At 41.2% G+C, this 11,150-nt stretch overlaps 1 protein-coding gene across 1 annotated transcript in view; it reads left to right on the top strand.

Annotated features, from left to right (window-relative positions):
* bloc1s2 (biogenesis of lysosomal organelles complex-1, subunit 2) overlaps positions 1-18 on the top strand; it is a 2,404-nt gene extending 2,386 nt beyond the window's left edge. Inside the window, exon 5 of the mRNA XM_034880972.1 lies at positions 1-18. This exon is cut by the window's left edge and continues 37 nt beyond it. The gene's annotated coding sequence lies outside the window, so the exon portion shown is untranslated.
* Positions 19-11,150: the final 11,132 nt, after the last annotated feature.

Raw genomic sequence — 11,150 nt, forward strand, 5'->3', positions numbered from 1 at the left:
GAGGGAAAAAAAGAGACTTAAATATGATGGTGCCTTCTCACCTTCTGTAACCCTGCCTCGCCGCCTTCTCTCCCCGCTGGCGGAGCCAAGAGCTGCAGGGAGGATGTGAACTAAGACTGAAACAACAAACAGTCCGGGCCACTTTGACACATCGAACGGACCCATGAGGAAGCAGCTGAAGGCACATGAATTAGTACTGCGGTGCATGGCTTAGATTTAACTCCTGTATCCCTGATTTTGGCAGCAATTGTGGAGCCAAGATGAACGAGCGTGTGTGGTGTATACCCACATGCATTTGCAGATACACCTTGTTGAAAAACATCTGCTGTATTACTAAAATATGTTAATTATGTTAATGGGGGAATCAGAACATACAAATTTACTACTAGACACAAAGAAACTTCACAGATTGGTAGAGACTTGTGACTGGATATAACAAGACATTTTGTCATCTGTATGTAGATATTTAAATAATGGAGCATGCTTATAGATGTGTTTTTAATCCAGACAGTTCCAGCCTTAGTCTGAGCATTTATGGCAACCAACCTCTTGACAGATAAGATTCCCACTTGATAGCCTGCCATTTACATTAAGATCCTTTGTTTTTCCCATTTAGTTGTCTGGACAGTGTACACTTGTGCTTATAAGTTAATGAACCCATGCTAATGTTGACTAAAAAAAGAATAGTAAAAATAATCTTTTGGAAATTGATCTTAATGCCTTAATTTGAAAAAACTCCAACCTTTTAAGAACTCCAATTTTCTTTCAATTGTAAATAAATAAATGGTCTTCCTTCAAACACGGGGCATAAGTATACACACCCATAGGTGGATTTTTATTATTAAAGGCCAGTTATTTCATGGATCCAGGATACTATGCATCCTGATAAAATTCCCTTGGCCTTTGGAATTAAAATAGCCCCCCCCCCCCCCCCCCCCCCGTTTTCACATACCCTTCACCATACACAGAGATTGACATGGGAAACTTAGAAAATCATCTCAAAGCAAATCAAACCAGGTTTAGGCTAACTGAAATACAACCATACCAATCTCTAGGTATGGTGAAGGATATGTGATGATTGGCCTGCCTCCTCCTATGGGAATTTAACATGGGGGGGGCGTATACTTATGCAGCTCCCTGTATTTTAAAGAAGAACATTTATTTATTTACGACACATTATTCATTCATTTTTTTTTTTTTTTTTTCATTCCTCTTTTAAGTCAACTTTAGCTTGGGTTCACAAACTTACGAGCACCACTGTAAATAGTAGAATAAACTGGTTAACATATAAGAGTTTGCTACAAAAATCGGTTAATTTGTAAAGAGCAGCTGGAAATCACACACTTTAGAGTAAGTTAAAAGTGTGCAGTGTAAAATGAAAGATATTTGATATAGGTGAATTATTGTATTATGTCTATCTGGGAAAGTTGCCACTGGAAACAGTTTTTAAAACAAATAAACCATGATGTGCACATAATTAAATGTCTATTTCATTAAAACGAGCATTCTGCTGACAGCAGATGGCAGACCTGCACCACGATGGGGACTTATATCAATGCAATGTATCAAATACTGTGAAGCTCTGGAGAACTGATCCACCACTGAATGGAGATTTGATTGTCAGCATTTACAGGAAAAGGAAAACCAAAAGGAGGAAAACCAATAACATGTAGTTGACAATTCAAAAGAAATGGTTGACTGAATTTGTGTAAAGCCCTCTGCCTCCTTTTGTTTCCTCCTCTATATTAGATGTCCCCGAGCAGAACACACAGTTCTTTTTGCCACGGGCAACAGATTATCTAAACAGGACCTGCCTCTTGAGTTTGTGTTTGTCGGGTCATGCACATGTATGCATGTGTGTATATGTTTGTGCAAGACCTAATCTAAAACAGGTCTCTGTCATTAGTCCAGTTGAGGCCCCGGCACGAAGGGAGCACATTATTCGTACTGTAACATTATTTACTGTTGCACTGTGATCCGTCCATCTCTCCCTTTCACTGCTTTTTTCCAAAGCCCTGGGGCAAACATTTAGCTCTCCTCCCAGAGGCTCTAACATCAGGTCTATTAAATTATTTTGGGGTAGTTTAAGCTAAATGTGAGTGCCAGGAGGCAGTCAAGCTTGGAAGAGAAGGTAACAGTAATCATAGGTAAAACAGCACCACAAAACTAGACCATACTGTAGCAATATGAATGTGTGTTTTTCAGACCGGGTGGGTGCAAAGTACAGATTTAAGGTCAGACCTATACTCTAAGTAGAAGTCAATCAATTATCGAAGTCTTAACCCTTGTGTTGTCTTCCTTTCAACCATGCAACTTTCGGTTTTTCTGTGTCTAAATTTGAGCTGTTATTTTTCAACATTTGTCACTTTTTCCGGCCTTTCTTGTTGATTTTTTTGTCACTTTTTTGTCTCATTGTTTTTGTAGATCTTTTTCAGCGCTTTATTGATGTCTTCGTTCATGCTATTCGCAGCGTTTCTGAAGCATTTTCCCAAATTTCAGACACTTTTTTTCCACAATCAAATACTATAACATTTAATAACACACCCAAATTCAATGAAAGTAGTTAACTGAGCCTTTACTTTACTTTTGAAGAGCGTTGTTGTCAACCACCCACGTTATTTTTTTGACAATTGGTTGAAAGAAAACCCAAATGTGTGATATGGAAACTTGTTGAAAATGGGTCAAATTTGACCCGAGGACAACAGGAGGGTTAGGAAGAAATGGCATTAACAAGATGTCCTCACACTTTAACATTCCACTTCGTCTTTAAGAAATCGTATTTTCTAAAGAAAGTGCTGTTATTCTAGGGTGTTGCTTGTACAGAAAAGGAAGCAATGAAACAAAAGGAATATGCGTCAAAAATGACGTAGCCATTTGGGTTCATTAGTAATCTTTACAAGAACGATCGTCATTGCAACTGTGTTCCTTTATCTTTTATCCCATGTTTTTCCAGTGGAGGCCTAATAAGTAAAGTGTTCCCACGTGCCTATGTGTATGCATGTGGAGATTTAACTCAGAAGCATCATCCAACAGCCACACACACTAAAATCAAGTGAGCAGATGTGTAATTATTTCATGGTATTGATAACGGAAAGATCTGTTCCACTGGCTGCGTGTGTGCGTATGGGCATGCGTTCTCGTTTAACTACACACGTGGGGTCCAAAAACTGGGAATACAGTATGCTTGTGGGGACCTGATAGCTTTATGGAGCCAAAAAGCTGGACCCCACAACTTTAAAGGGCTGTTTGAGGGTTAAGACTTGGATTAAGGATAAGGGTTAGAATGAGGTAATGGTTAGGGTGAGGTTAAAGGTCAAGTTTAGCCATTTAGTTGTGATGATTAAGGTTAGGGTAAGGGTCTAGGGAATGCATTGTGTCAGTGGCGGATCCCCACAAAGATAGTGAGACACACTATGTGTTTGTATGTGTGTATTGTATTAATGCAGTTTGTCTAGTTTCTTGCAGTATGAGCAGTGCGACATAATAATGAATGGAACCTGGTGATGAGTATAGGCTATGTGAGTTAAAGCTATAGTGTGTCGTTTCTGTCGCCCCCATGAAGAATTCTAGGTAATGACGTGTCTACATGATACAAGCCATCCATGACCGGGCACCCCTCACTCGAGTTTTTGCACACAAAAAGTTTTTGTGTGGAGCCGACAGTCTTAATTAGCTTTGTAGCAACTGATTTGGCCATGGCTTGAATGTAACGGATGTTCATTAATATCACAAGTTAATCAGTAAATATTTTAGTGTGCAACAAAGAAATATTTTGACTTTTTAGGAAATACGCATATTTCTTCTATTATCGAGATATGAGAATTTCTACACCATCTCGCCGTGCAATAAGACTACAGCTAGCATCTGCTTAGCTTAGCATAAAGGCCGGAAAAAGGGAGAAACAGCACATCTAAAGCTATAAATCATCATGTTATATCTTGTTGCCTTCCTGTTGTCCCCTTCTTGGTGTCTTCTTGACCATCACAGTGAAGACAAGATGTAAGAAAAGTATTCCAAAAATTCCACAACACATAACACCACAACATGTCATTTTTGCATCTTTGTTTTCTTTCTACATCTTTGTTTCACCAGAAGTAATGTGTATGTATAGCCTAGAAATCTGGATGCACCCTAATTTGCAGCCAGGGTCAGTCTAGGAACTCTCTGTTGGATTGTGAGCTGGAAAAAACCAATTCTGGTCAGGCCAATCATGTTGTGTATAGAGTTGGTGGGCGGGCTTAACATAAGGACGGCAGAGTTGCGAGCGGTTGCGAGTTGGGATGGTTTCCCGTAGCCTTTGAGGGCATGAGAAGGGAGGTCTCCAGGCTGTAGCCATACCCAACTCCGGGACTGTGGAAGACTTGGAGTTTAGCACTGAAGTAATTTTAAAAAATAGAAAATATCTAATCGACCAGCTTTGCTCTGATTGATTGGAGCGCTATCCTATTGCCTGCAGAGGGAATTTGAAAGACAACATTTCATCCCGCCCCTCAGATTGAGCCCTGCCAATGGGGAGTTCCCAGACCCGGCATCTTGATGTGGGTCTGACTGGTCAGGCTAGCAAATATATGCAGGTTTTTTTAAACATAGGAAAACAGTAATATTGGCGATAGACTCGTTTCCCATTGCCAGTAGAAGAGAAAACAGGATTAGTAAACACTAGAAAACAGTGTCAAGGCCATTTGAAATGTTATAGTGATTACTTTTATTAATATCTGTTACTTATTAAGTTTCTCATTCGAACTGGGTGCCGACTAATTTGCAAGGCTGTTAGAGCTCTGCTTGCCTGACTGAGATAAAACCTGCGTCATAGTATGGCGCTTGAAAAGTGGTAAAAATGAGTGTGTCCACTGTTGATAGGAGCTAGAGCCGATAAATACCTGTGACTACTGCCCGGTCAATTGTCCCGGTAATGAATGCTAATTATGACCTTTCCCACTAAAGACAAAAGCCAGATCTTAGTGGGTGTTAGTGTTTTTTTGTCCAGTGGGAAAGGGGCTTTTGTACACTTCAGTCGAGCAAGTTGGCAGATTTATTCAACCTCTTGACAAAGCCAAGCTGGCTTTTTCTTCCCTTTTTCTATCTTTGTGCTAAGCTAACTGGCTTCATGATTAACCTACAGACAAAAGAGTGGTATCAATCTTTTTATCCAACTCTCAGCAGGATAGCGGAAAAATATCTATTCTCATGTGCTGTACCTGTGCTACTTTATCAATGCAATAGTTAAGTAGAGGAATGTTCTAACAAAAAGTTTAGTCCGACCTTACAGTCCCATTAGATACCACATAGTGTATCACATGGGGTCTCTGTAGTGTTTCTCCATCCTCAGTCATGTAACATGATTATGTTTGACTATATAAGTTCAGAATGAGGATTGTTCAGCTGCACTCAGTGACCAACAAGCCGTTTCTTAGGAGATTCCGTGATAACAAGAAAACATATGATTTCCTACTGTTCCTCAGAAAAGACATCTCTCGTCTTACTCCCTTTTTTAGATTCCAGATCCCTATCCACAATGTAAATGCTGATTCCCAGAGTTGTTATACACCACAAACAGCAGGGGACTTTGTGCAGACAATGGCTCTCTTGTAAATGTGCTCTAAAAATAATCCTGCAGACCTCATCCACTTTACAGCATCTACTAATGTACACATACAGAGACAAGAGGCTGATGCAATGCATACATACAGCACATCGCAACACATGTCACATACAACGCCAGGTAGTACATCAGTTACAGAGGATTAATTCAGATTGAATTACATATACTGTGGGTTCAGTTTATATATGTGTAATGGATTTAAAATACAGATTAAGCAAAATGGACCAAATGGGCCTAATTCAACAAAGAAATGATTCCAATTCAGATCTTTTGGAATGATGTAGCCTCAATTTGATTGGGTCTGACAGACCTCAGGAGATTCCCAGAGATGTGACCGAGAAAATATCAAATACACGTCTGTCATCGGCTTCGGCAAAGGAGCTGCTTTCTCTTTAAGTCTAAAGTGGAGACTGGGCCAGTTAACAATAACAGGGCAGCATGCCACACCACAGTGTTGTGAAACTGACAAGCGAGCACGGAGTTTGGGGAAATTGCTTTCTTCGCGAATGAGAGCGGACAAGGACACTCAAAAAGTCGTTTTGGAAACCACATTTGTTCTGTGTTTTTCGGCCTTGCTCAAAGTTTGCATTTCACTTAATGGGGCAATCTCATCAAATTTAGTAGTATTGTGAAATCTGTCTTCATCCTGTTGTCTTTCACTCTCTTTCACACACTCAGACAGGCCGTGATGGGATAAACAGCCTTCCATAATTGCACATTTTAATACCCTCCTATGTCCCTGTAAAGCAGTGACACTATAAAAGCAGCCAAACCGCCTGAGATAAATGGCAAAAAGTTTCATGTTTACATCCATTTCAAAGCAGCCAATAGCTCTGGGAGGTATTTCAGTGCAAATAAAAGCCACATGTGAGATCTGAGGGACTGAGTCAAACTTCAAATACCTTCTACAAGAAGGGCATGAAAAGCCACATGAGGTCAACGTTTGGCACCACAATCATTCACTTCACTCTGCTGCTCACACCTTCCTCATACACAGTGCACATGTGAGGATGCAAGAACACGTCTGCACACAACCCGCATGTCACATCTGACCTCATTGAAACTCAAGCGCAAAAGCCAACAACTGACAGGTATGTAGTCTTTGGAACACCAGCACAAGATGAATGCAATCCATTTTGATTATACCAAAAATGTCTACGCCATTATTACGAATCTAAAACAAGACCAGATGGCATTGCGGCACAAAACAACATAGGTGCAGCGCTATTTTGGATGTGGGACAGAGCCCAGCTGTTTCTCAGCAGGTATGGAGAATCATGGTTTCAAACTCTTCTGACTCCGGCCTCAGATCAAGCTCTGCTCCTGGGGTTGGAAAGTGAACTGAGGATCCTTTCTCTGCAGGAAGTTGTAACCAGCAACACCTGAGAACTGTCCTCTGTAATCCTTGTTAAAATGGGATGTTAGTTTAGTCCTGCTGTGACTCTCTGTGAGGAGCCTTGCTTTCATGTGCAGCGTGTCCACCACCAGGTCACCAAGTGAACTCAGCATCTTTAACCCCCAATTTCCACATGTGCGGAACGGCTGCGGATCGGCTTTTCTGCGCATCGGCTCTGTGCTCCGCCGTCCGTCAACATCCACCAGATCCAGATTTGTTGCGGAACGGCTGCGGCCATGACTGACAGCTGAAGTCTCGAGGACCCACGAGATCTCGCAAATTCATGTAGAATAGAACCACAAAACCAGCAACAGTTCATTTCCATCAAAAGGAATAGAGAGGAGACTACTATGTGCTGTTTTTTAAGGTGCAGTGCAGGGAGATATGATCCGTCATGAGCACGGCCGATTGTGTTTTCAAAATTAACCGGATGTTTAATTTGTTTCTGTGCTTGACTTCCTGTCCCCATCTCCTGTGGCACATCTCCCGTGTGCTGATTTGCTGCAGAGCTATCCGGCGTGGGGCAAAAATAGAAGCTCTGCGTGTCTGTTCCGGGGGGCTAGGGATCGCCGGAGCTGGGACGGAGTCGGAACACAGCCGTTTCACATCTTGTGGAAATACACACAATGACTTTAATGGAAACCAAATCTGGAGCGGATCCGCAGTCGTTTCGCATCCTGTGGAAATTGGGGGTGACCCTTGATTTTCACCAACTGTGGAATGGCACCACTACGTGTCGGCTACGCCGTCCTTCAATACCCACCATGTTCGGATTGGTTGTGGTGGGCTGCAGCCATGACTGACAGCTGAAGTCACAAGGACCCACAAGATCTCGCAAATTCACGTATGATTGCGCGATACAACAGGAAGGAATTTCTATGAACAGAACCGCAAAACCTCTGACGTTTTGACTTCAGGCCTGTCTCCGCCCATTGTGACATTTCCGAGGTGTAGTACAGGGAAATATGATCCTCTGTGAGAACGGTGGATTTTATTTTGTCTCGACTTCCTGTTGCGCACAATCCGCCCCTGGGACGGAGTCGAAACGCAGCAGTTCCGCAGTCAGTGGAAATACACACATTGACTTTAATGGAAACATATAGACTCCACTGCCATTCCGCAGCTGGTGGAAATCAGGGGTTGAGACCCTGCATAAGACTCTTTGGCTCCATCAGTGTCTGTCCCTGCACGTGTGTGTGTTTGTGTGTGTTGCAGTGAAACTGAACACATTTACATTGGAGGACATTTCATAACCGCCATAGGGGCTGCTTATAGTGATGGACCCACAAATAATTGAAACCTATCTCAGGAGGTGGAGTGTTTCATTGACTTTCAGCCCATGTTTTGGTTTTTATCACCCACACCTTTACTGTTTTGGTTTTTATCACCCGCACCTTCACTGTTTTGGTTCACAGTTTCCAACCAAACCTTTTTTTAGCAAAAAAAGAAAGCTCTGATAAACACACTGTACCTTACCTACCCAGCATTAAATGGCAGCAAGACATGGTGGCGTAATTAGTTGCTAACAAGGCAGGTTTTATCCTCAGGAGTTGGTGGAGACCAAACCAGAGCTAAAAAGGAGAGTGAATGTTGGAGTTACATTACAGTGACTAAATCACCAAAAACACAATGCCAAATGAAAGTTCCCAAATGTTTAAATGGGCACCTGTTTGCTTTCACATTTGCCATAACAACTACTTAAGGTAATAATATGTCAATGTTGTGTTTGCAGCTTGTTCCTCAGCCTCAATTGGCCAAATAATTATTATTAGCATTGATGCTTTAAAAGTCCTTGCTTGTATAAGAAGTAATTCCTCTTCTTCTTTTTGTAGGAAGACGATAACACTGAGTTTAATTGCCTTTTGCTAAGAATGCCAAGTAATCAAAAATGTTATATTTATAGTTCAGCTTGATTGAGACATTAAAGACTACCATGTTTGAGTAATAAAGTGGATTTCTGGCGGGGACAGTGGCCTTTTTAACAAGACACATCCTGTTAATCAGGAATCCGTTTATAGTTACCTCGCAATTTAGAACTTTCTCCAAATGGGCGTTTTTGTGTGCGTGTGTTTTCCTTTCAGTATGTGTGCATTAGCTCATCCAGTGTGTGTGCATTAGCTCATCCAAATGAGTACTAAATGTCCAAAAGCCATTAAAGGACAGAGTTGACTCATTTTGGTATAAAGGACCCAAAGACTCTTCCGAAATGAGATAAACATTCATTACCAGAAAGTTTGTCAAACAGCAAAATGCCATCTTATCTTGGTTCTCAGTAATGACACATACAAAGACACTGTTTCTGTCCAGCACAGCAACACATTTAAATGATGCGCTTCTTTCTGTAAATTTCAATTTTACAGAATTTTTGGATTTGGCATATAGGGACCCTCCAACAACCTCTGCATGACTGTTTATTTCTTTGATCTCCACTGCACTGCCTGTTTGAGTTGCATTTCTCCATGGATTACAAATAGAAAGCATGCTAGTTTGATGGTATTTGTGACTTTGTAGCACATATTACTTTGTAACAGTAGTTGGTTACTGCCAAGTATGTCTGCAGTTTATATGAATTGCAGGAATGAACACTTGTTCAATAGATTTTAATGGTTGAGATAATAAAACTGAATCATTTGTTTCTTTAAACTAGTTTTTCACGCATTCATCAAATCCTAGTACTTTACATTTGCAATGTGTGTGTGTGTGTGTGTGTGTGTGTGTATTAGCTTGGATTACTCCACGTGACACTCACTTTCTCAAAACGTTTTTTAGATTTTCCTTTTTATTTTATTAGTTTTAGATATTGTTATTTAGATTCTGAATTTGACATCTTTTTTTTCTTCCTTTTCAATTTTTCTCTCCTCTCATAAATCCTCTTTAAACCCCTTTGTAACATCTCTTGCAAAAAGTGCAACGTAATGTTTCTTATTGGCTTGTAATGCCATCCGTCCAAAGTTGTCCCTGTGTCTCACTGTAACCGAGACAACCGAGATCATGGGAAGGTTCTGCTCCGTCTCACCACCGAGTTCATGCGAGCAGAGAGAAATTCAACAGAACATTGAATTAGACATGCTTTTATTTTTCTCAGCGTACGGACAGAATTAGCAGGGTAGGGTGGAAACAACCAAGGGACAAACTGTACAAAAATACTGAACAGAGAACTGAGGAGGGTCTTTTTAAAATATGCATCTTGGATTGAATAATAAAATCAATTGAGCACCTCAGTCCAATGAATGTTTTGGCTTTTTTTATATGTTTAAAGGATGTGGATCAAACCATCTGGAGCTCTCTTTCTCAACTGGTCCCACTCTGTGTGAATGAGCTTTGGATAGTTGTTCAAACTAAGCGCACCAGCAGATCTGAGTCGAGGGCAGCGGGCTGCAATAATATTTTCCATAATTGCAGAGAGAACATAAACATAACTGCACCTGGCTCTGCTGGTTCTACCTGCTCACTTCTCCTTTCTGTGTGTGTGTTAGTCTGTAGTCTTTAGCTGGTGGTGCTACAGTAACTCTGAGCTCAGGTCATGATGGGGTCAGGCTAAGGCTGCCAAACATATCAGGTGGTTCTTTTGTCTCTTTTGGGCTCCAACACTAACTTTCTCAATGTATTTTTTATTTTTTTATTTGGAAACGCCTTTCCTATTTAATGGTCAACATCATGAGCCAGTGTGTGTGTGTGTGTGTGTGTGTGTGTGGTTGTGTGTAGTGGGTGTACATGAGTCATTGTCAATCCAACTTTGAGCCAGCATTTGACTCATTCTCATGACTCTGAGTCCAGATGAGGTGTTGACATTGGGATTCAAATGTTAGAATTTCAATGTAGTTATCAATACACATAATAGCTGTTACTCGGAGGGAGAGTGGTCGGCCCTCAACCACAAGACTGGCAGTCCAATTCCAGGATCCTCCAGACAGTGCAAACACATGTCAAAGTGTCCCTGAGCAAAACCCTGAATCCCAAGTTTCTCCCCAGATGCTGTCAACTGCTCTTAATACTAAGGATGGATTTAAACTACATTTTTGCATAATGTGAACACAAACCCTTTATCTTTATAACGGTGCACCACATTCCCCCCCTTTCTCATTTCTGCACCATCTATACATTACATCCCCGGTTCTATCCCCGGACCAACAGGACAAATCTGGGTGGGGA

The sequence above is a fragment of the Etheostoma cragini genome, chromosome 9, assembly GCF_013103735.1.
Source record: "Etheostoma cragini isolate CJK2018 chromosome 9, CSU_Ecrag_1.0, whole genome shotgun sequence".
In the NCBI taxonomy this organism is placed as follows: Eukaryota; Metazoa; Chordata; class Actinopteri; order Perciformes; family Percidae; genus Etheostoma; species Etheostoma cragini.